General features: G+C 45.4%; 1 protein-coding gene across 1 annotated transcript in view; it reads right to left on the bottom strand.

Annotated features, from left to right (window-relative positions):
- LOC147692363 (cytochrome P450 2G1-like) overlaps positions 1-25,162 on the bottom strand; it is an 870,825-nt gene that overhangs the window by 510,409 nt on the left and 335,254 nt on the right. The gene's annotated exons all lie outside the window — the stretch shown is intronic.

The following is a 25,162-nucleotide window of genomic DNA, read 5'->3' as shown; positions in this document are numbered from 1 at the left end:
GCTCCTCTGGATGCGGAATGTTAACAGAATCCTGAGCACGTAACAGCTTACCGTTTCACCTTAGACGGCAGGATGACTTGCAAGAGGCGATGATTTCAGCAGCAGCAGCGGAACAACAAAATTTAAGGAGGTTTGTCGGAGGAGTTTGGAGCTTCGATATCGGCTCTGGATCTGACGGAGGAGGCGGGAAGGTCTGGCGTATGAGGTGGGCAGAGGCGGCCCAAGCTCGGAGGAGGCGCGACTCGGCTCTGTGTTTGTGTTTGATCCGAACACCGTGGGTGAGAGACGGAGATGGTGACGGGGGCTCTCGCATCGCTGGAAGCGGCAGGGGTGGTGGGGCTTCACAGGAGGTACATTTTGAGAAAGTGTTACTGCACCACAGCTAAAAAGAGGAGCTTTTGGGGGAAAAGGCAGATGGATGGATGGGATTATTGGTAATCTTCTGGGGGCCAAGGAGCGGGGGGTGTTTGAGCAAATTAAAATAGAAAAAGTGGATAACACAGTGGAGCAGACTGAAGCTGCTGCTCTGGCTCAAACTCAAGGTGCAAAAGTTAACAGGTATGCTCTGAGGGCTAGACTGACACAGGTTCCCCTACAAGAGAGTTCTGGGTATCCCAGGCAAATATCCCTGCCTATTTCCTCAGTTAGATCCAGTAGTAAGCGAGGCAGGGTTAAAGCTTGTAGCCCTGACAAAGACTTAGACTTAGAGGAGGCTGGAGCAAAAATAACAAAAAGGAAGGTAAAAACTAAGAAGGGTGTGCCATTATACACAAAGGTCACTCCTTCATTGAAAACCTAATATAAGGTAATGGCTACCAGCACCTCTCAGACACTATCCAAATCATCAAAGCCTTTAAAATCACAAACGCCTCAAAAAAGTGCCAAAAAGCAGGGCGCAGTGGATCAAAAGAATCCTTCCCAACGGGGGCGTATCTGGAAACTAAGAGAAAACCGGCAAAACCCGCAAAAGCCCTCATGAAAGATTCCTTGAATGATGAGGTTGTCAAGGCAGGTATGGCAGTCATGGCAGATATGGGGAGCGAGGAAACAAATGTAGACACTTTGAGTGTACACCCGGATGTGAGTCTATCAAACAAGTACTCAGCACTGACAGACAGTAACTCTGAAGAGGGGAATATCCCCCAACCATGCCACCCGCCTCTCGGGAAGCCCGAGATGCAGGGAAATCCAGCACATACCAGTACCAGTACCAGTAAACCAGGCATTACCAACTCCGATGTAACCATTCAACGTTGGCAGATATTCTCCTGACAATGAAAGAGGAAATAACGAACAAGTTTACCGTTTCTGAAAATAATCAAGCTGACCTGGCTAGTCGTTTCTTAACATCCGAAGCAAACCAGGCAGCTATCCAGGCATCGTGTGAAGATCTAGCAAAGAGACTGGACGATGTCACTTTAAGGACAGAAGCGATGGAAAAGCAACTACCGTCAATAAGGGATTCTGTGCATGCATGTGATATCTTTGATGAAGGGAACTGTTTTGAAAGGGGACGAGACGGTGGACCTAACATGGGAAATACAGAGGGTACTTCGAGACCCCTTTCGAAGGAATCCTGCAAGGCAAAAACCACGGAAAATGTTGGTAAATTTTCTGACTTACACTGTGAAAGAGAAGATTCTCTCGTTGGCCTCGAAAGAAAAATCAATTCTTTTCAACAGTTCTAACCCCTTCAGCTTTCGAATAAGGTCTGATATTTCTCATGTGACGGCTACCAGACAGTGGGAGCTCGGGAGAAGGCTGGATGAGCTGAACGGCTTGGGGGCAAGGGCACAATTAAAGTTTCCTGCACATTTAAGGGTGATGTGGAACAACCACATGCATGTGGTAAAATCAGGGGAAGAAGCAGATAACCTAATTTTGAAGATCAGGAAAGAACAGGGATCAAAAGGCAGTGAATAGAAGCGCTGTTTTGCTTAGCCTAGCTCCTCTTTTTTTTTTTTTTTTTTACCCTTTCCCTGTTGCGATATAGAGATGGTTATTTCAGGATAGCACATATACTGAATAAAATGGAAATAAAGTTGCAACCAGACAAGGGAGCCTAGCCAGATAGGCTTAGCTTGTTGGAAGGGAGGGTTCCTCATGGGGAGGTAGGGCACAGGGGGGGGGGGGGGGTTGGCGAGGGGTGGGGTTACAGGGGGAGCACTTAGGGGGGCGAGCATAGGGAAAAAATCCAAAAAAATACTCATCTCACCAGAGTTAGGAAATTATGCTTGTTAGGAAATAGAAAGAATGATGGGGGACCAAAGTTCGGGGAGTAAACAGACCATTTTTATGACTTGGAATGTCAATGGAATGCGGTGCCCTCGTAGGCAGAGGTTTATTCTTAAGTATCTGGAGTTGTCGAGTGCACATATCTGCCTCTTACAGGAGACACACCTGAGTTTAGTGGAAAGTCGGTCTGTTTTCTCTAAGACCAAATGGATAAAAGATTTTGAGGTATCTCAGCAGACGGCACAGAACAGAGGAGTGGCCATATAAGTTAAACATGGTATTTCCTGCACGTTTAGGGGGCCCAAACAGATTCCTCTGGTAGATGGATAGTGACGAAAATGATATTGAATAATATTGTTATAGTATGTGCTTCCTTCTATGGCCCTAATGTGGACGATCCCTCCTATCTCCTGAAATTACAATCTATATTGATGTTGGAGACACCACCTTATAATCTGGGAGGGGATTTTAATGTATTATTAGATCCCATTAAGGACAGGTCCAATGTGAGCAACTATATAGGGGCACGAAAGATACGGCGTGCACTGCGAAACATGATGCATGATTTAGACCTGGAGGATGTATGGAGAGCTAATCAGGGTACGCACCAGGGGTATACATTTTACAGCAAGAAGTCCAAACATGCCTCTAGGATTGATTATGTTTTCGTAGATAGGCAATCTAGCATTGATATCAAGAAGATAGTGGTGAAGCTCAGCCTCTTGTCTGACCATGCTCCTATACAGTTGGTGTACTTGAAAAGTCAATCGCAGACGTAGTCCAGATGGACGCTAAAGAGGGCTATGCTCTCCAACCCATTCTATCCGGGCCTTCACTTCAGATTTCTTTTTATTTAATATGGGGTCTACAACTCTGGACTACATCTGGTATGCCTATAAGGCAGGGCTTAGGGGGAAGCTCCACGATATTATTTGTGCTAAGAACAGAATGGAGGCAGGATATTGAAGGAGATTGAGAATAGAATTGGTCAGCTGGAGCAGGAAAGGATTAATACACATAGTACAGATCAGGAACGGCTTCTCCAGATTGAACAGGATCTTGATCTGGCAAAACAATTATACAGAGGGAATTTAGATGCAAAGTGTAAAGCGCAGTGGGACGCAAGTAGGATGGACGGAGAAAAGGCAGGAGCGTTATTAGCTTGGAAATCCAGAACCGACCGGGTTAGGAATGATATTAAAGAGCTAATAATCAATAACAATGGGGAAACTTCGAGGAAATTAGAGGACATGCAATGCTGTCTCCTCTCCCTATTTTCAGATCTGTACAGAGAGGGTATAAATCCGTCCACTGAAGCCTTACGCACATGGTTGGACAGTAAAAATCTGCCAAAACTATCCGAAGAGGGTAGAAATAGTTTGGATGCGCCCATCACTATAGAAGAGATAGCAGCACAGATAAAGAAATAAAAAAATAAAAAAGCTACTGGCACAGATGCTCTTCCTAGCGAAGTATATAAACACTTAATGGATGAATTATGCCCTGTCTTGGAAATCATTTTTAATTCTGTATATTCACCTATGGGTAGTGTCCCCAACTCATGGAAGGAAGCTATCATTGTTTTGATTTTGAAGTCCGGGAAGGACCCCCAAAGAGCAGACTCATATAGACCAATCTCCCTGCTAAATGCAGACTATAAAATCTTTGTGGGCAGCCGCGGTGCGTCTATTGGGGCGTATGGGCGTAGCCCCACTAAGCCTGGTGGACGCACCTGCGGCTGCGACAACTCAGAGTCAGAGGCAGCATCTAAAATGAAGCGCAGCACAGCGCTTCGGAATCGGGATAGACACGATGTTATCGGGAGTGCGCAGGGGGTGGGGCTGGCCTGGTAACCTGGGTAACAACTAACAACAGTCAACACATTCATAATAAATTGCGCGCATGAGGCATCAGGGCGGAAACTTGCCCGCGCATGCGCATTACCGTCAATTGAATTGACCAGCACGGACCGAAGAAGGGGCCCAGAGGGGGGTTCGTCTTAACCCGTTGATTGAGAAGGCGCCGCGCCAGGGCGAGGAATCTGTGTGCCCCCTAGCCAATCCTGGCGCTTATGCAGCACCAGGATTGGCTGGTCCACCGCACTGAAGGACAGGCAATCCACTATTGGATGCCGCGCGTCGTGGGTGGTGGCACACTGGCTCAGGCCGCGCACTATCATCAATGCCAATCACTGTGACTTCAGCATGTGAAGCCATTCAGTGATTGGCCATGGAGACGGGGACGTACGCGGTGCACGCCGTGACGTTTGCTGAATTACTGTCGTACTTAAGTGTGGCAAGTGGGGGCGGGGGCTCTCTCTGTCTCATCGCGACTCGCCACGTGAGCAGTGAGCAGCGACGCGTAGAGAGAGAGAGACAACGGTCCGGAGAGAATCGTCATCGTCAATCGATCGAATCATCCTCATCACATCATTCATCAATCACCAAGTAGGTGACTCTCTCTCTCACGCCATGCTAATTAAATCCATTATGAACACGCGAAGACCGCTGTAGTATCCTTTGTGGCACTTAACTTCCTAAACCTTTAAGCAGAGGGTTTATTTTGACCACCTCGACATTGCAGCACTTCCACAGGCCTTTGATTTGTTCATCTACTCTTGCAATCAAACTCTGAAACAGGATTTGGAAACCGAGTCAAATTACTCAGGCCTGACTGCACGTTTAATAAGCTAATTAGCAAGACAAGGCCAAATCCTAAATCAATTATCGCAGAACAGTTTTCTAGTAACTACACAGAGGCCAGGCTTCAAGCATTGCGTGCCACGTGGGAAAACTTGATATTGGGTTGACCTAGCAAGGTAACAAGTTATCTTTTAAAATAAGCATATCATTGCAAGATAAGGCAGAATTGTAACCCGAATCAGCCCGAATGCTGCCTCGAATACCGCAAAACAAGTGAGCCAGCTGTGCAGAGCTAAAAAATGCAAAAAGCAAACAAATTGGCTGCCTAATATCGTATTTATTTTTACCTCCGCTTGAACAGCTTACTACTTTTTGCAATAAGTGTGTCCGATGGGAGATATCAATAATGCAACACTGGCAGTGCATCGGAAAACAAGCAGTCTGTGCAGTATTTGTGGAACTAGGAAAAGTCAGGCTTTTGAATAATCAAAAGATCACTGGGGCGGGTAGCAGGGTTTACCACTTGGAACACAGTTTTAATATTTATATGAGTATTTTGTGTCATATTCATAAAACTCTTATAAAACCCAACCTGCTGTATTACCATTCTGGGAAGCAGTCAAGAACAATTAGAATTCATGAAAGCACAGGATTAAAAAATGCATCCGCAAAACACAAAAAATAGAATTGAGGAATATTTTCGATGGGGGAGTGGAGCAGTAAAATGTGCAGATGTCTAAACGAGATATAGAAAATCTACTCGGAAGAGCACTATTGTTATTGAGATTCTGAAAATACAATAGAAAATACGTTTTGTAACAGTAAAAAAGACAACGAGTGGTTCAGAACGTGATGCCAGACTGGCTTTTTTCTGAAAGTGGAAGTACTGCGCCTATATGACTTGTGTGTGCGAGCGTTTGTGAGTATGCTGATGGATGAATGTTAGACTCGATTGTCGGGAAAGTGAATGAGTGTTTGAGTGCATAGATAGATGAATAAATCTGTTAGTGAGTGCAGGGATAGATGGGTGCACAGATTGATGAATGAGCTCCTGATTGCGGGAATAGTTTCGTTGGTTAGTGAGAACATGAATGGATAGACAAACACAGCTTGTCCTATACACAAAACTCTGAGATATGTCTTGCCATTAACAGTAAAATGTAAGGGGGGGGATCTGCTCCTCAAACCACAGTATTGTTTCAATGCGCCATCAACAGCTTTAATTGTATGTTTTAGATAATGCATGCAAATAGATGGCCAAATATTGACACGGTGATGCCAGGACAAGCAATTTTTCCTAACATTTTGTCCATCTCACCAGGGATGGCAAATCCAATTTTACCCTTTGGGTGAGCACCATCATGTCAGGAACGGCAAAATGTTGCCAGGAATGCACACTGTCATGCAAGGGGAGCATTAAGCAAAAGGCTGGTATCACCATGACTTGGATGCTGACAGTATGCTTAGAATTGCCAGTATTACGTCAGGACCAGCATTATGTCAAAGTGGGTGCTATCATGAGTTCGGTATTCACAGTATATAAAGAGCCATCGCTGCTATAAGAGGGTCAGTATGATGGGATGGATGGGCATTATTGTGCCACTGGTGGCTTATTATCTCAATAAACATCATTGTTTAACAGACATCGCCATTATACCTTAGGTGGCCGAACATAATCAAAGATGGACCCAGTATGGAGCAACTCAGCAACATATGCACTTGCTCATAATATCGGTTGTGGAGCACATAATGTTTCAAGGTGCTCAAGGAACAGAGTCAGGATTGTCAGCACCACAGGTACATTTAGTCTCCAAACCTCAACTAAAAGCCATATTTGTCCTTTGCAACCACCTCCTGCTAAGCTAAAGAAGATATCTTTCCACCCCTTAGGAATGTGCTAGCCAAAGCAACCTCATATGAGCGACCCATGGATCAAACTTGCATCTCATTTATTTGTTTGGGTGGATTAAAGGGTGCACAATATGACTTCAGAGCACAAAGCTCAGATGTGGGTGGTTTAACATATGAGATATTTGGTTTAAGGGTGAATTGCTCTTTGATTCATGTTTCCAGTTCTCTTGCTGGAAGATGGATGTTCTGAGAGGGGGGTAGGAAATGCATATCCTTCTCCAATGTGAAAGGCACAAATACTACTCAGTTCTCCTTTAACAAATACTGACGCATACCCAGCTCGACGCATACCCAGCTCCCATTCCTTGCCCCCAAAATCCAAGAACTGACATGTGTTGTGTAGAGTTTCACTCGAGGCAATGAGGAATGCTTCTAAATGTGCATGACATCTGTGTGTGCGCTTTTGGGGACAAAGCCAAGAGCCTTAGAGCATGTAGTGTATTTGAGAGTGAGGTTGTGAGATAGAGTGAATTAGTAATTTCATTCTATCCTGCTTTGTATCATCCACAGTTCCATGCCATACCGCCCTCTCTTTACCCAGGTAAGTACTTGCTTGTGCAGCTGCCCCTGTTCAAACACTCTATGCATCACTCCATACTTTTTCAACCTACCCCTCCTTCAAACCTCACGCCCTACACCAACTTGCTCCCACATAGAACAAACTACAATAAACACTAACAACTATGCACCAGAAGGGTGCCTAAGAAACCCATGCAAGAAGAGATTGTCAGGTGCATTAAGGGCTGCAAAGATTCTGCATATAGCGTGGCTACTTAAGTGACAATCCAGAAAGCTCTTTGGGGTCTCACAAGGGACCAGATAGGACTATATAAATACCAATACAATACCAGCCTGTAAAGAGGTATCACCTGCGCACCACAGCACGACACAGATATGGCTGCTGCTTTCAAATGAACAACAAATCAGTGTGTGATCAGAGGCAGAATTTTCTTGTATGCCCTGTTTGTAGGATGTAAGACTCAAGTAAAACTCTGATGGTTAATGTAATTGCTATGTACTAAACCTGGAGGTTACAGGTTTTAAACCACAGTACGCTTACTCCGTCTCTCATCCATCAGACACTGCTAAAATTGATATTCAATACTTAGAATCGCAATGATAGATATTAAGAGCCTCAATATAACCATTTTAATTGGCAATGTTGATAATCCGCAGATCACTATGGTCCATAAGAGATTTGCACCGCTCCTCAAAACATCCAAGAAACCTGAGACTCTTAAATGCAAGACGCTGCCGTAAGGGGTCAGTGATTTTCGCATGTGCACATTCATGCATTAGCTAATAAACTAATATTAGCTAAGGACTACCTTGTGATATGTTCCCTTACGAGAGTTGTAAACCTGTACTGTTGCACGACAAAGCCTATGTCTAATAGATGTACATAACAAGCATTACTATTTCCCAAGTTTATAGTGCTCAGTTTACCGAACCCAGAAAGATGGAAGACTGCGTGAACATTGTTGGGTGTTGAACTGGGTTCTTGCAGACCGCCACATGTTGCGTTCACCTCACTGAGCATGCTGTCTCCCTGATCACGTGCGGTTCCCCTTGCTGTGTCTCCGATTGGCCAGTGTACGGCTGTTTTTTAGCAGTCATTTTGTGGGAAGGGGAGCTGTTGGAGATGTATTTGTATTTGTACTGAAATTTCATATTATTGCACTGCACCTTATACGTTGTACTTTGATTATTGACAGGTTTATCAGCAAACAACAAGAGGACCCCAACCTCCTTTGCTGCTCTCTTACCCGACCCCGGCTACAACCCAGCAAACACCAGTGACCAGTGTTAAAGGTAAGGAAACTGATGCTATATATTTTTTTACATGGGAGTTAGGGTTATGTATCTGGTCACTCTCCAGGCCCTGAAGCAGTGTCTCTTTCAGTGCCTCCAGCAACCACTATGGCACAGAAAGGCAGGAGCGAGTACGGCTGTATTTTAGCAGTCATTTTGTGGGAAGGGGAGCTGTTGGAGATGTATCTGTATTTGTACTGAAATTTCATATTATTGCACTGCACCTTATACGTTGTACTTTGATTATTGACAGGTTTATCAGCAAACAACAAGAGGACCCCAACCTCCTTTGCTGCTCTCTTACCCGACCCCGGCTACAACCCAGCAAACACCAGTGACCAGTGTTAAAGGTAAGGAAACTGATGCTATATATTAATTTTTTTACATGGGAGTTAGGGCTATGTATCTGGTCACTCTCCAGGCCCTGAAGCAGTGTCTCTTTCAGTGCCTCCAGCAACCACTATGGCACAGAGAGACAGGAGCGAGTACGGCTGTATTTTAGCAGTCATTTTGTTGGAAGGGGAGCTGTTGGAGATGTATTTGTACTGAAATTTCAAATTAATGCACTGCACCTTATATGGCTGAGATACCCGCCACCCCCTCTCAACACAATCCCCAAATGAGGGAAACCGGAAACAGTTCTTGAAGTTTTTGGAAGTGGGAGGGAGTGACCCTCCCGGCCGTATTTATTAAAACAAAAAATTAAAACATTTAAACATTAATGTACAATTTCATACCACACTGCGATGTTTGGCTAACCTTAACAGATTCTCTAATACAGAGGTTCTCCTAGCCGATCTAACATCCTACAAAACATTTACTTGAAATATTGAAATTGTACATCCTAACGTTTAAGGGCCAACGGCAAGGTCGTAACCGGTGTCAAGATCCCTAACCAGACATACCCCGCCCACTTGGGAGGGGCGACAGCACTGAGGCGTACTCACGTGCAACTACTACAATTTCCCTTGTCTTGACGGGGGCACTTATCAACTCGACGCCAGTTAAAGGTCGTTCGAAGACTCGTGTGAGGTATCTAGAAGGTATCGTAGACCTCCCCCCAACCCCACACAACTTACCGCATCTGCCGTCGCAGATGTCACTGGCCCCGGGAAATTCCCCAGGAGGGGGCTGTAACCCCTCCTACACAGGAAGGGGCCTTGACCGCCTTTCCTCTTCTTCCGGCGACCCATCCTTAGAAGGGACCGCCTCCCCGTTGAGGGGCCAAAGGCCACCTCCCCCGAGCGCTCCCATCCGTGTTGGGTGACGCCCACTCATAGGGATCTTCCAATTAGTGCTCACCGATCATGACCTTACCGCCTACCGACTGAAATAAATACGACAAGTGCTAACTAAACGAAACTACATTGGCCACTATGACCGAAAAACCTGTGTCTAAATGGACCTTAAATCCGACATTCTTTAATCATCAACTTGTAACATTATACCAATCTTTATTACACATCAAATATCAACATAACACCAAAACAACCTGAAAACGAAATAGATTAACTGATCAACTTTATTAAAACAACTAGCTGTCCTCAGGGGCTGGTGGGTGGGTCAAAATTGGCTCTTCGTTCCGTCTCGAGCTCACGTGCAGCGGGGAGGTGCAGCTTCAGAGCACAGGAACAAGAGGATGTCTTCTGGTCTTGCGTCTCTTTTTATCCATCTTCAGGGCGGGCGTAAACCCGCCCCTGCCTGCCCCGAGGGCGTGGCCGGCGGCGTCCGTGTCTAGGCCAGCCCACTCAAGGGCGGGAAAAAGCGCGCCCCGGCTACGCCGCTTCGGGCATACCAGCCGAGACGCGCCTCCCGCCCAAAAATGGCTTCCCGGGGGGATCGAGGCACTCTGCCATACGTTCGGGGGGACCGAGTGGTCGCCCCTTTCCATATGGCTGAGATACCCGCCACCCCCTCTCAACACAATCCCCAAATGAGGGAAACCGGAAACAGTTCTTGAAGTTTTTGGAAGTGGGAGGGAGTGACCCTCCCGGCCGTATTTATTAAAACAAAAAATTAAAACATTTAAACATTAATGTACAATTTCATACCACACTGCGATGTTTGGCTAACCTTAACAGATTCTCTAATACAGAGGTTCTCCTAGCCGATCTAACATCCTACAAAACATTTACTTGAAATATTGAAATTGTACATCCTAACGTTTAAGGGCCAACGGCAAGGTCGTAACCGGTGTCAAGATCCCTAACCAAACATACCCCGCCCACTTGGGAGGGGCGACAGCACTGAGGCGTACTCACGTGCAACTACTACAATTTCCCTTGTCTTGACGGGGGCACTTATCAACTCGACGCCAGTTAAAGGTCGTTCGAAGACTCGTGTGAGGTATCTAGAAGGTATCGTAGACCTCCCCCCAACCCCACACAACTTACCGCATCTGCCGTCGCAGATGTCACTGGCCCCGGGAAATTCCCCAGGAGGGGGCTGTAACCCCTCCTACACAGGAAGGGGCCTTGACCGCCTTTCCTCTTCTTCCGGCGACCCATCCTTAGAAGGGACCGCCTCCCCGTTGAGGGGCCAAAGGCCACCTCCCCCGAGCGCTCCCATCCGTGTTGGGTGACGCCCACTCATAGGGATCTTCCAATTAGTGCTCACCGATCATGACCTTACCGCCACAGGCCGGATAGTTGACCGGCTATCCGGACCCCCCAAAAAACTCCTACCTAAAGGTCATGTTTCAAAGATTTCAACCATGCTAAGAGGTCCCCTAAGAACAACTCATTCCCCACCCAAGACAAATGCACACCATCCCCCGAATACATCCTGTCATCATTAATACAGCTATGAGAAATAGAATGCAATGTCCTGGAACGGAACAACCTACTCACTTTATTGTTAAGCTTTCTAACAGAGTGATTCAAAGCAGGTATAGAGATAGCCCCCCGCCACACCTTTCGTGGAATCAAATGGGACCATGCAATTGTGCACCCCGGAACTCTCCTCGCCAACCAACTTACAGTGGAAAGCATTGCCTCCAGGAGTAGTCGTCTACCGATGGTGACCAAATCATTGCCCCCAACATGCACTATTACTATAGACGGTGGTGACCTTGTCCGCCCTAACAAACCCTCAAAGAATGTTTGAAACTGGTCAATACAGAGACCGCCCCTTCCGTAGAAGGACATCCTGTACCCGTATTCCCCAGCTACGTGAATCATGTCACCTGCTTTGAATACGTCCGCGGCACGCCTCACGTATGAGTGGCCCACGACCCACACCTCCTTTTTCACAGCCGGTGATGTCTGACCGCTGGCCCGGTGTAGGGTCGACTGCATAGTCCGCCCCGCCTCGTAGGCTTGCGTAACTGAAACCAAACAAAAAACAAGAAGCGTGAGTACAAAGTACATAATTACAGCTTCACAACATGTGCAACCGCACATATCTTTTATAACAATTGGAGGACCAACGCCCCATTCGTTTCACTTGCTCAACATCAAGACCCCTGGCTGTAGCTTCCGTAGCAGCCCCTATCCGAAAGGAATGGGTCCCAAATTCGCCAGGGTTCAAGCCCGCAGCGGCAACTGACATCGCAAGCACCCGCTGAAACTGAAATTTCGTCAGTGGGGTGGCGTCCGCGTGTCTTAACAAAGTCCCCCCCCATGATGCCACCATTCGTGCTAGGTAATCCTCTAAACACTTTACCGGACATATGGAGGACCCAGGAATCCTGCGTACGACGACGCAGTCACCCATCCCATCTTGGTCAGTCTTAGACTTTACAAAGGAGACCGTCATCGTTTCTCCCCTGATCTGAACATGTTCCCGGCACAAACCCCCCGCCACATCCAGTTTGTTCCTTGCAACTAGTTCGCTTACTCGCATTGCTCCGTGAAATGCTAGCGTAAACGCGGCTCGGAACAGCACTGCCTCAAACTGAGATGAACATGTGGCAGGAAGTGTAGCCAACAACTGGGACAATCTATCCAAACCTATCGGGCGCCTTTCATCTACTCTGCGACCCTCAAGGCGTTGCCACCCACGCAGCGCTTTCTGTACAACGAAAGACGCTGTTGGGTCCTGGATAGCGTCCGCTCTGGCAATAAAGGAAATGGCAGCACGATGCCTCTGGGCCGTAGCCACCGATTTCCCAGCCCTACGTAAGGACATCAGGAAATTCACCACCCATTCCTCATGACCCCAAAGTTGCTCTCTATCACTCCCCAAAAAGGCTAAATAGGCCCGAAACGCCCCTTCATATGCCTTCCTCGTCCTTGGTGCTAGACTCTCTCCCACGAGGTGACGAAGTTCGGGGCACCGAGAGACCAGAGAGCTTCGGTAAAGGGTGCCGGCTCCGGGTCCGCTGAGGGAAGGAAAACCGAAAAAGCCTGCATTTGAAAACGAGACAGTGCGTCAGCTGCCTGATTCATCACCCCTGGCACATGTTTTGCTCTGAATAGCACGTTCAATTGCATACATAGTAACACAATTTCTTTAAGCAGTCTTAAGATCAGTTTACAACGTGCTGCCTGACTATTGATGCACTCGACCACGGTCATATTGTCCGACCAAAATATGACCGAGTGATTTTTGAACCCATCGGGCCATGTTCTCAAGGCCACCAAGATGGGAAACAGTTCGAGGAAAGCAATATTACTCGTCAGACCCCTCTCATGCCACCAAGTCGGCCATCTTTGTGCCGACCATTTCGTGCCGAAAATGGCGCCAAAACCTATGCTTCCCGCAGAATCTGTCCATAGCCCCAGCTCCTCAGAAGACACGGCTGGTTTATTCCAGACGATTCTACCATTGAAATCCGCCAAGAATGCTAACCAAATACGCATGTCCTGGCGGATCTCGGCCGATAGTCTCGTGCGATGATGGCCTTCTTTAGGGCCGACCATCGCTTGGGCAATTGAACGGGAAAAGGGGCGGGCCATTGGTATTACCCTCAGGGCAAAATTCAACTGTCCCACCACTTGCTGTAATTGTTGCAGCGTAACTTTTGATGCATTTATACACAGTTGCAGCGCAACCCTGAACTTCAACACTTTCTCGGCTGGCAAACGGAAACACCCCTCAATGGAGTCCAACTCGATCCCCAGAAACTCGAGGCAAGTCGTAGGACCCACTGTTTTACCCGGCGCCAATGGCACACCTAACTGTTTCATCAACACACAAAATTCGGCCAAGGCCCGGCCACATTCAAGACCCCCGGCTGCCCCAAGAAATAAGAAATCATCAAGGTAGTGCATTACATCTTGGAAACCCGTTTTCTTTGTGAAAACCCATTGTAGAAAACTACTGAATTTCTCGAAATAAGCACAGGATATAGAACACCCCATTGGCATACACCTATCCATGTAATAACAACCCTGAAACATGAAACCTAGGAGACGCTGGTCGTCTGGGTGTACCGGGAGCAATCGGAACGCTGACTCGATATCTGATTTCGCCATCAGCGCCCCGGGCCCCAGGCGATTCAAAATGGCTACGGCCTCATCGAAGGATGCGTACCGCACCGAACACACATTTCTGGATCGATTGCCTCATTTACGGAAAGACCTCGTGGAGCTGATAAATTATGAATTAGTCGGAACTCTCCAGGGTCTTTCTTGGGGACTACCCCTAAGGGAGAACAAACAAAATTCTGGACTGGGGGTAGACTAAACGGGCCAGCGACCCGACCTCGAGTCACCTCTTTTCGGATCTTATCCCGTACTACGGTTGTATGCTGCAAGACGGAAAGTTGGTTTTTACACTTATCCACACCCTGAAAGTCCCCTACCGGGATGCGGAAACCATACGAAAAACCGTTTCGCAGCACCCCAGCAGAAGTACGATCCGGGTAATCACTGAGCCAAGGGATCATTGCCAGGGTATCAATGGGAGTGGGTAAAGGCGCCCCTCGGACTATATTAGACCTGTTTGGCACCTCCTCTCCCCCCGTTATCACCCGTTCTGGCTCTGCACGAGGTCTCAGGATGGGACGACCCACAACTACTACATTCATGTTTGAATTTACACGATCCCTGCGGTCTCGTACATTTTCCTCTGTTGTAATTAAAACAGAAACCCTACCTTCCGGTATTGCCGGTAGGTTTCGAGTGATCGTCGGCCCCCGAACCTGATCGAAAGGGCGTCCCCGCATATTGTCGGGAGGATTCACCCACATTACTTCCTACCAACGGCATTTTTAACATCCCTGACTCCTTCATTTTATCCCAGGTCAAGGCATCATAACAATCCCAGGTTAAACTTTTATTATGCTCCTTTTCCTTTCTGAACATATTATCGTAACAAAACCAATGATTACCCTGGTGCGATGTCGAGTACCCCATGATTCGTGATTGGTAGATTGGGAACTCGGAAAGCAACTCAGGCCTACGTTCCCCCAGGATTGATGTAAAGATTCCCCAGGCATTGCCCCAATTGGCGATATTCTCATTCACTTTAAAGGCGGCCATCTTTGCGCGCCAAACACTCGGATGCATGAGGTCCTTCTGACTCTTTACATGCTCCACCTCATAATGATCAACAAGTAACGAAAAAATGTTCACATACTCCCCCGCCCAAATCTTCTCTTTAATTGCCAAAGGAACATGTTGCCCCAACTTTTCTCTCCGAGAGGGTGTTGACTCATCCCTCGCGATCGGCAATGGCCGCTTACCTGCACCTGACGCTGCCTCTGTGGTCGCAACCGTCCCTGGTGTCTTGTCCCCCACTGCAGCCGGCACGGGCACCTTGGCTGCTTCCCGTTTCTCACGCAATTGCTTAATCAGCTCCTGCGCTTCGACAGCCGTGGCGCCCTCGTTACCTTTTCCCAACCACGCTGCCAATTGTGCTGCCAACTCGGGCGGCATATCATCCTCGGACACGGGGGTGATCGGATTCCCCTCCTCTGGCACGGGAGTTGGAGCCTCGAGCGGAGCACTGGGACCGGGGATCTCCTCTCCCGTTGCTCCCCTCCTGGGCCTCTTGTTTTTCCCTCCCGGGGCTGCTCCCGCCAAAGGACGTTTTGGACCCCTTTCCTCATTCTTGTCCACCCGCTTCTTTAGCTCGGACATCTCTTTCATGATAACACGCAGCATCTGGTCGGTATTCATGCGCTTTCCAACCTTCTTCGGCATTCTCCAACAAAGTAACTGAAAAACAAACAAGAACGATTAAAACGCTCAAAATTGGCTCTTCGTTCCGTCTCGAGCTCACGTGCAGCGGGGAGGTGCAGCTTCAGAGCACAGGAACAAGAGGATGTCTTCTGGTCTTGCGTCTCTTTTTATCCATCTTCAGGGCGGGCGTAAACCCGCCCCTGCCTGCCCCGAGGGCGTGGCCGGCGGCGTCCGTGTCTAGGCCAGCCCACTCAAGGGCGGGAAAAAGCGCGCCCCGGCTACGCCGCTTCGGGCATACCAGCCGAGACGCGCCTCCCGCCCAAAAATGGCTTCCCGGGGGGATCGAGGCACTCTGCCATACGTTCGGGGGGACCGAGTGGTCGCCCCTTTCCATACGTTGTACTTTGATTATTGACAGGTTTATCAGCAAACAACAAAAGGACCCCAACCTCCTTTGCTGCTCTCTTACCCGACCCCGGCTACAACCCAGCAAACACCAGTGACCAGTGTTAAAGGTAAGGAAACTGATGCTATATATTTTTTTACATGGGAGTTAGGGCTATGTATCTGGTCACTCTCCAGGCCCTGAAGCAGTGTCTCTTTCAGTGCCTCCAGTAACCACTATGGCACAGAGAGACAGGAGCGAGTACGGCTGTATTTTAGCAGTCATTTTGTTGGAAGGGGAGCTGTTGGAGATGTATTTTTACTGAAATTTCATATTATTGCACTGCACCTTATACGTTGTACTTTGATTATTGACAGGTTTATCAGCAAACAACAAGAGGACCCCTACCTCCTTGCTTACCCGACCCCGGCTACAACCCAGCAAACACCAGTGACCAGTGTTAAAGGTAAGGAAATTGATGTTTTTTATTTTTTTACATGGGAGTTAGGGCTATGTATGTATGTGGTCACTCTCAAGACCCTCAAGCAGTGTCTTTCAGTGCCTCCAGCAACCACTATGCTAACAAAACAGGTGCCAGTACTGGGTTTGACTTTTTATATAATAGCCAAAAGAACTGTTATGAATTAAACATGACAGTCTGTAATCACATTTGTTTCAAATTTATTTCAAGACTTTTTCAGAAATGTTTATGTTTTCAAACAAAGCTTTTTAGTGCATACCAAAGATATATACAAATATACAACAACATACAAATTCTATACAAATATTTACAACACGAAAGTTATTATATCTCAACCACACTGACCACTTTCACTCCTCATGCATTCCATTTATATTCAAAAAACATTAGCAAAAGAAACATTTACAGAATAATAACAAACAGCAAATACCACTGAGGTAGAGGTCCGTGTCAGAATTATGTACAATTATGTGCTACATCAGCCCTAAATAAATACAAGCATAAATCATCAAAGTAACTTAGTCAAGACTGATCAGGATCTATTTTGTCTTATTTTCAATCTTTTATATGACACTGGACCAACAAGGTCGACGCGTTTCGAACCCCCTTAGTGCAGGGGTTCTCCTCAGGACCAAACACGATTTCTACAAAACAAAAAACTTGTAAACCAAATTAGCCTAACTGGAGTGAGACTTGCGGTTTGAAGAACTAAGGAACAACCACTGGTCAAGTTGCCACCGCCTACCTTAATTATCCTGTGTCTAGGAACAATGTCCGGTGTGAAAGAATCTACACATAAAAATAAACAAACAAATAGACGGGATTACATATATGACAATCAGTTAGTATACCTTACATCTGAAGCTTAGTCAGGAAACCCGCTCACCTTGCCCTTTGGCCAATTTTTAAGAATTCGGCGAAATTGTTCCAACAAGGAGGAATATTTTAAACATGCCAACAGTCTAAAGGACCGCTTACTTGACAGGGGCTACCCAAAAAAACTTTTAAAACACTCCATGAAAAGAGCTTGGTGGGTCCCTCGTGAGACACTGCTGCACAAAAATACATGCCAAGAGGTGACAAGGACTGTGTGTGTCACAACTTTCGGTCACAACACACATCAACTGCGCAAACTAGTATTACAAAATTGGCATTTGGTGAAGGATATTCATTGTGATTTTTCAGACCCCCCTCTTTTTGCTTATAAAAAAGAGAAAAGTGTAGCCAACCATATCGTAAGGGCAAGTCTACCAAAAATACCCAAATTGACATTAAGAGGCATGCTAGGGCTACCTCCAGTCACTGGACACCGAAAATGCGGGAATTGCGCCTGTTGTGACTCAACGTAAGAAGGTAATGTCTTCCGTTTTGAGAACATATACTGGAAACATACAACGTTCACCAACTGTCTAACAAAAAATGTAGTATATGGAATCTGGTGCCCATGCCCCAAATTATACAAAACAACACAGGAGGCAAGACAAAGAATCACTCATCACAAGTCCAGGATTAGGAAACAGATACCGAATGCCCCCTTGGTCCATCATTGGACTACACATGAACATGGAAAAAATGATTTACGATGGACGATCATTTCCAAAATTGAAAATGACCCACGAGGCAGAGATATGGAATTCAAGCTAGCCCAGAGAGAAGCATTTTTAATTATGAAATATAATACTGCATCATCCGGACTGAATGAAATATCTGAGATTTACAGAGGAACTCCGGGGTAAGCACCCCCATGCAACTGGGTCCATAATATTACAACCTTTTACCAAAGGGTCTCATTGTTACCAGTCAGGTTTTTCCACCAGTGGACTTCCTTTACCACAATGCAATGCAGTTGGTTGCGTCACTATAACCTATCTGGATTTGCTCAGAAACCTTTGTTTACATCTTCTACAAAGGTAATATCGCTTTAAGACGGCCTCCCGGCCACTCTACCGGTGGCCGTGGTTGATAATGAGGCTTCCGAAAATACGCGGCGCCGTCCAATAAATCGGGTTCTCCCGTGAAGAGACGTAGGTAGCACGCATACGGCCCCAGTGATGACGCACTTCGTGTAAAGCAACCGGCGATACAAGTAAGAAGACCTATGGGCCATTCCTCCGAATGAATTGCCAAGACTCTGGTAAACCGCTGAGACATCGTTTACATCTTCGATGTTTGTTTAGTTGCAGGCTCCGGCGTTTCGTACGGACACAACTCGACCATAAACGCCTTGGTCTAGCGAGAATCATTGCAACACTAGGTAAGTGGACCTCCAGTCATACCGCACCTCAGCAGTAAGCTTTTTTCTGAATCCATTTCGTGAAGCCCCCTCTGTTTTCATTCCTCTGTCCAGGTTAACGAAGCCTCACAAAGACGTAAGGTGAGCGGGTTTCCTGACTAAGCTTCAGATGTAAGGTATACTAACTGATTGTCATATATGTAATCCCGTCTATTAGTTTGTTTATTTTTATGTGTAGATTCTTTCACACCGGACATTGTTCCTAGACACAGGATAATTAAGGTAGGCGGTGGCAACTTGACCAGTGGTTGTTCCTTAGTTCTTCAAACCACGAGTCTCAGTGCAGTTAGTCTAATTTAGTTTACACGTTTTTTGTTTTGTAGAAATCGTGTTTGGTCCTGAGGAGAACCCCTGCACTAAGGGGGTTCGAAACGCGTCGACCTTGTTGGTCCAGTGTCATATAAAAGATTGAAAATAAGACAAAATAGATCCTGATCAGTCTTGACTAAGTTACTTTGATGATTTATGCTTGTATTAATTTAGGGCTGATGTAGCACATAATTGTACATAATTCTGACACGGACCTTTACCTCAGTGGTATTTGCTGTTTGTTATTATTCTGTAAATGTTTCTTTTGCTAATGTTTTTTTAATATAAATGGAATGCATGAGGAGTGAAAGTGGTCAGTGTGGTTGAGATATAATAACTTTCGTGTTGTAAATATTTGTATAGAATTTGTATGTTGTATATTTTGTATATATCTTTGGTATGCACTAAAAAGCTTTGTTTGAAAACATAAAAATTTCTGAAAAAGTCTTGAAATAAATTTGAAACAAATGTGATTATAGACTGTCATGTTTAATTCATAACAGTTCTTTTGGCTATTATATAAAAAGTCAAACCCAGTACTGGCACCTGTTTTGTTAGCTTAGTTCAGTTTTGACTCAGCCTTGCTGGTAAGGAGTCTAGACCCTGTTTCGTTTTTTCCAGCAACCACTATGGCACAGAGAGGCAGGAGCGAGTACGGCTCTATTTTTAGCAGTCATTTGAGATGTATTAGGAGAATGCACAAGATATATGTATAATGTATTTATACTGAAATTTGATATTATTGCACTGCACCTTATACGTTGTACTTTGATTATTGACAGGTTTCTTTAATATATATATATTGGTAAGGCCAGCAACACACCATCATGAATACAGTACAAGAGCTGATTACAAAGTCATACCAGTCACGGCCACTTGAACAAAAATTACAGATAAAACAATTAGGACCTCATCAGCCTGAAATAAACCTACAGCAAACTACCCAGCACAGAGGAAAAATGTCAAAACTTACATTCTCAAATGCCTGGTACACAAAAGCTGATTGGCTTACAGGGTGCCCTATACGAAATTCTCTGTTCTGCTTCCCCTGCTTGCTGTATGGCGGTGACTTTTCTTGGACACGGCAAGGAATGGTCGACCTGAAGCACATCGCTGAAAAAATAAGAAGCATGCGCTCACAAGAAATCATCTGGAAAACCGGACAAGACTGGGAATGTTGGGGGAAGACGCACCAATTGATCAGCAGATAAATGATGCGTATCGCAAATCCATTCAAAAACACAATGAAGCTGTTGATAAGAACAGACAAAATCTATCCAAGATCATTGATTGCATTCGTTTCTGTGGTGCTTTCGAACTGGCATTGCGAGGCCATGACGAATGAGAAACTTCCTCAAAACCTGGGATCTTCCGAGGCCTAGTGGATTTAATGTCAACCATAGACCAGGATTTGGAAAGACATTTAGCACGTGCTACAGTCTTTAAGGGCACCTCTAATTCAATACAAAATGAACTCCTTGACTGTATGCTCGAAATTATAAGAAGCCATATTGTGCAAGAGTTGCGAAAAACAGACTTTGTGGCTATTCAGGCTGATGACACCACTGATGTGTCCACTCAAACACAGTCCGTGTTAGTGTTTCGGTACCTTGACAGTGACAGAAACATTGTGTAAAGATTTTATGGCTTCACGCATTTAAGTGACTCTAGTGCAGCAACCATCACTGAAGCAATACTGTGTCAACTGGACCTAATTTTCCCGGACCTGCCTCAAAAACAAAAACTTATCGCACAAAGCTATGATGGTGCGTCCGTAATGAGTGGAAGCCTTAGTGGAGTACAGAAACGAATTAGAGATGTGTACCCTAATGCTCATTTTGTGCACTCTTACGCCCACCAACTCAATCTCATTATGCAACAGGCGGTATCAAAGATCAGAGAGACACGAGTTTTATTTCAGGATATCAGAGGCATAGCAGCATTCTTCACACGTTCCCCCAAAAGAACAGAAGCCCTTCATGAGATTGTGGACAAAAGCGTACCAAGGGGATCCTCAACTCGTTGGAACTTTCACATTCGTACAGTCAACTTAATCTTTGAACAGAGGGAGGGCCTTGAGAAATGTTTTGTCGCCATAGCATCCAGAGCAGACTTTGATCACACAAGTCAGAGCGAAGCCCATGGCTTTATTAGAACACTACAAGACAAAGAGTTTCAGTTCTAACTGTTTTTATTTCATGACATAATGATTTCCGTTGATGTGTTATACGATCAGTTGCAAAGAAAAGACCTAGATACTGTCTCTGTGAAAGCCAATACATCTGCATTTGTACAAAAGATTATGAAAGTGAGAGATGGGGTTGACGATTTAGAGAGCAAACTGCCGGAGCATTCTATTTTTACAAAACGCAAACAAAACATCACCTCTCTGGTTCTAATTGGAAAGGAGATATGTGACATTGTAATTGTGCAGGCAAAAGAACGTTTTTCATTCACAAAACATTTCGTGAGTGCAACTTTATTGCTAAGTAAAGAGTTTGCACAATATGATGAATCCTTCCCTGAGCGTGCTCTGAATCAGGCTGTCGAAGCATATCCTATGCTCCAAAAAGAGCAGCTGAGAACTGAGTTAACTGTACTCTACGGAATGCCTGTGTACCAGAAGGCCACGAGCGCCTTGACTTTGCTGAGTTTAATTCATAAACTGCATATGGAAAACTCACTTACAGAGACAGTGACTTTACTAAAAATTGTGATTACGACTCCAATGACAACAGTAGAAGCTGAACGATGTTTTTCAGCCTTAAAGCGCATAAAGACATTCCTCAGGAACACCATGCTAGAGGAAAGACTAAATGCTTTGGCAATGCTATCTGTAGAGAGCAGGCTAGTCCAAAAGATACCGGACTTCAACATGAAAGTAATTGACAAGTTTGCTACACTGAAAGACAGACGTGCCGATTTCATTTACAAAAAGTGAATGCTGCTACTTGTTTGTTGAATACAAAAAATTCTGATTGAGGTAAGAAATGCATTGTTATCTCGGTTTTTAAAAGTTTTGTAGTGTTTGTTCTATTTGGAGACTGCACAGATTTGCTCACCTTTGTTCACTGGCCGGACCTGTCTCCCGCAGGGTGAACGATTCATTGCTTGTGTTGCCTATCGAACCTTTCCCCTTGGCAAATTGCGAAAACCATTATACCATTTATGTTTGGGGTACTTGCGTGGACCTATGTGAAGTGTGTGTACAAAGCTCAGCTCAACCAGAATCACAGTAACAGCGCATTGCGCTGCCTCTTTTATATTCAGTATATTGTAAGACTGTTTTTCTTCCCCCGCCTTTCCTTGTTTTGTTTCCCTGTTTTCCCCTTGCTTGCCATTCGTTACTCTAGAGTCTAATATTCAGTATATTGTAAGACTGTTTTTCTTCCCCCGCCTTTCCTTGTTTCCCTGTTTTCCCCTTGCGTGCCATTCGTTACTCTAGAGTCTAATAGAGTCGGAAGGCCGTAGGGGAAGACTGTCGACTTTTCTTCAAGTTCCTGACGCTCCTGCGGAACGAGCCTGGCAACCATTACACTGCTGTGCAACTTCTTCTACTCTTAGAGCTGAGATTTCCATGAAAGTCTTATAGTCTGAATTCAGCACCTGAGCATAATAGGACAGAATGTATGAAGCTCTGTGGTAATACTGAATAAGCAGCTACCTATGTTATGCTATCTATTAATGTAATAACTGCACTTTCACAATTGCTTTATTAACCTTCCTGCTTTCTCAAATTTTCTTGAAAATGCACGATTTTTCTTCTTTTTTTTCAAAATTTTCTTGGGGGGGTAACCCCCCAAACCGCCTTTTGGGGTTCGGGGTCGCTCGCTGCGCTCGCTCACTAGGGTGCTCTATGCTAATTAGTTTGCGCCCACCACTTTAAAATCTCACCCACCGCCACTGTTTGTGGGCATATTGGCGTGGCGATTGGCTAAACTAACACCTAAATGAATACATGAAGATCAGAAGGGCTTCGTGTCTGGTAGGCATATTGAAGACCAAACACGCCTTCTGCTGGGGAATATAGATCTAGCAGTGGGAAAATCGGATCCCTTGGCCGTGGCAGCTTTGGACGCGGCCAAGGTATTCGATAAAGTCTGCTGGAAATACCTGTGGAAAGTCCTGGAAATATTGGGGTTTGGGCCAGTATTTATTTATAATCTAAAGAACTGTTATAAAGGTGCATCTGCAAGGATTCTTTTAAATGGCACACTAACACCAGCCTTTAACATTCAGCAAGGAACCAGACAGGGGTGCCCCATCTCTCCATTGCTGTTCAATTTATATATTGAACCCCTGGCTCAGGCAATCAGGCTTGATTCCTTAATAACTCCATTCCAGTCAGGCCAGTATAGCTCTAAACTGGCCCTTTACGCGGATTACCTGATTTTATACACGAGAGACCCAGGTACAGCTATTCCTCGGATTGAGGAATTGACAGCAGAGTTTGGGGTATTATCAGGATATGAGGTGAACAGATCCAAAACTAAGGTCATGTGTTGGAACGTGGATCAATGGTCTGGCACAGAGAGTATGGAATTTAGATATCTGGGAATATATATTGTAAGGGAATTGGATCGGATCCCAAAGGTAAATCTGGACAGAACAACTAGGGAAATAGACCATTTGTTTAGCAGATGGAAGAACCTCCCATTGTCCATCTATGGGAAAGTGAATTTAGTAAAAATGGTTATTCTCCCCAAGCTTTTATACTTGTTTTCTACAATACTGCTAACATTCCCCATGAAAGACATAAAAAAGATACAGAGCAAAGTTGGTAGTTTTGTGTGGGGCGACAAAGGGGTGCGCCTGACCTGGAAGAAACTTAGAAGAAGATTGTTAAAAGGTGGGTTAGCTCTCCCTGATATTAGCTTATATGTAGTGGCTTTTCAGTTTAAGAGCTTACACATGCTACTTACTAAGCCGGATGACTCATCCTGGGGCAAATTGCTGGGAGAGATGGTAAGAGTAGAAGGGGAAAATGACGCCTTTATGTATAAATTTGGATCTCCGAGATTCTTCAAGCGAGTTTGTTTGAAGATATTAAAAACTGCCTTAGAGATATGGTACAGGATAAGGGTAAGCAGTGGGATTGGGTACTACTCAGATTTTGGGATTCACCCGGTACCCCGGACTGCCTGAAAGATGCCCTGCCAATACCTATTAAAAGAGCTGGGATCACAAAATGGAAAGAGTTAATGGATGAGGAAGGGATACACCCATTGGCGTACTTGAGGGCGAAGGTAGGCACAGACTTATCAATGTTTAAATATCTTCAATTGGTGTCCTGGCATACAGCGGAACGGGGGGAGATGAAAACTAATGAGGAATTAGAAAGGCTAAGCCAATCCCCCCCACCCATAACAAAAGAAATCTCTGTATGGTACCAACATCTATTAAAGGGTGAAGACTCTGGGATACCCCCGGCAGAGGGGGTATGGAACAATTCCTCCATGGCACCGCAGGCAGAGGGCATGCTTGAACCATCTTTGAAGATATTATATAAACACATTGGCTAAGTTGGGCTAAGTTCGCGCGGTATAAAATGATTTTCATTCATTCATTCACATAAAGCCTGCCTATCTGAAAAAGAATCATTTTTTCGTGGTCAATAGGCTCTACTAAACCCCCTATAAAATCGGGAAATTTGCCCCAGTACCACCACCAAAATGCCCGAGGTGTCAGTAATGTATGGCAGATGACATTCATATGTTTTTTGAATGTAAAGAGCTGGAATAATACTGGAAGGAGGTGGGACTGGCACTGTCAGGACTTTTTAGCACCAGGGTTAAAATTAACACTTCTCTGGTTATATTTGGGGATGATGGTCTATTTTATCAGACAGCCACATGGCAGGAAAAAGGGCTTTTACTCTACTTGATCCTAATGGCAAGGAGGGAAATATGTAGGAGATGGAAAGATCACCTCCCCCCGAGAAGTGAGGACTGGTTAAAAGCATCATTTATCATGGCTCGGCTGGAATATGAGAGGGCAGAGGATAAGCCGTCTAACATCTGGCACCCT

This window comes from Lissotriton vulgaris, chromosome 9 (assembly GCF_964263255.1).
Source record: "Lissotriton vulgaris chromosome 9, aLisVul1.2, whole genome shotgun sequence".
NCBI classification, from domain to species: domain Eukaryota; kingdom Metazoa; phylum Chordata; class Amphibia; order Caudata; family Salamandridae; genus Lissotriton; species Lissotriton vulgaris.
Note: the sequence above shows the minus strand (reverse complement) of the source record. Positions and strands in the feature narration are given on the sequence as shown.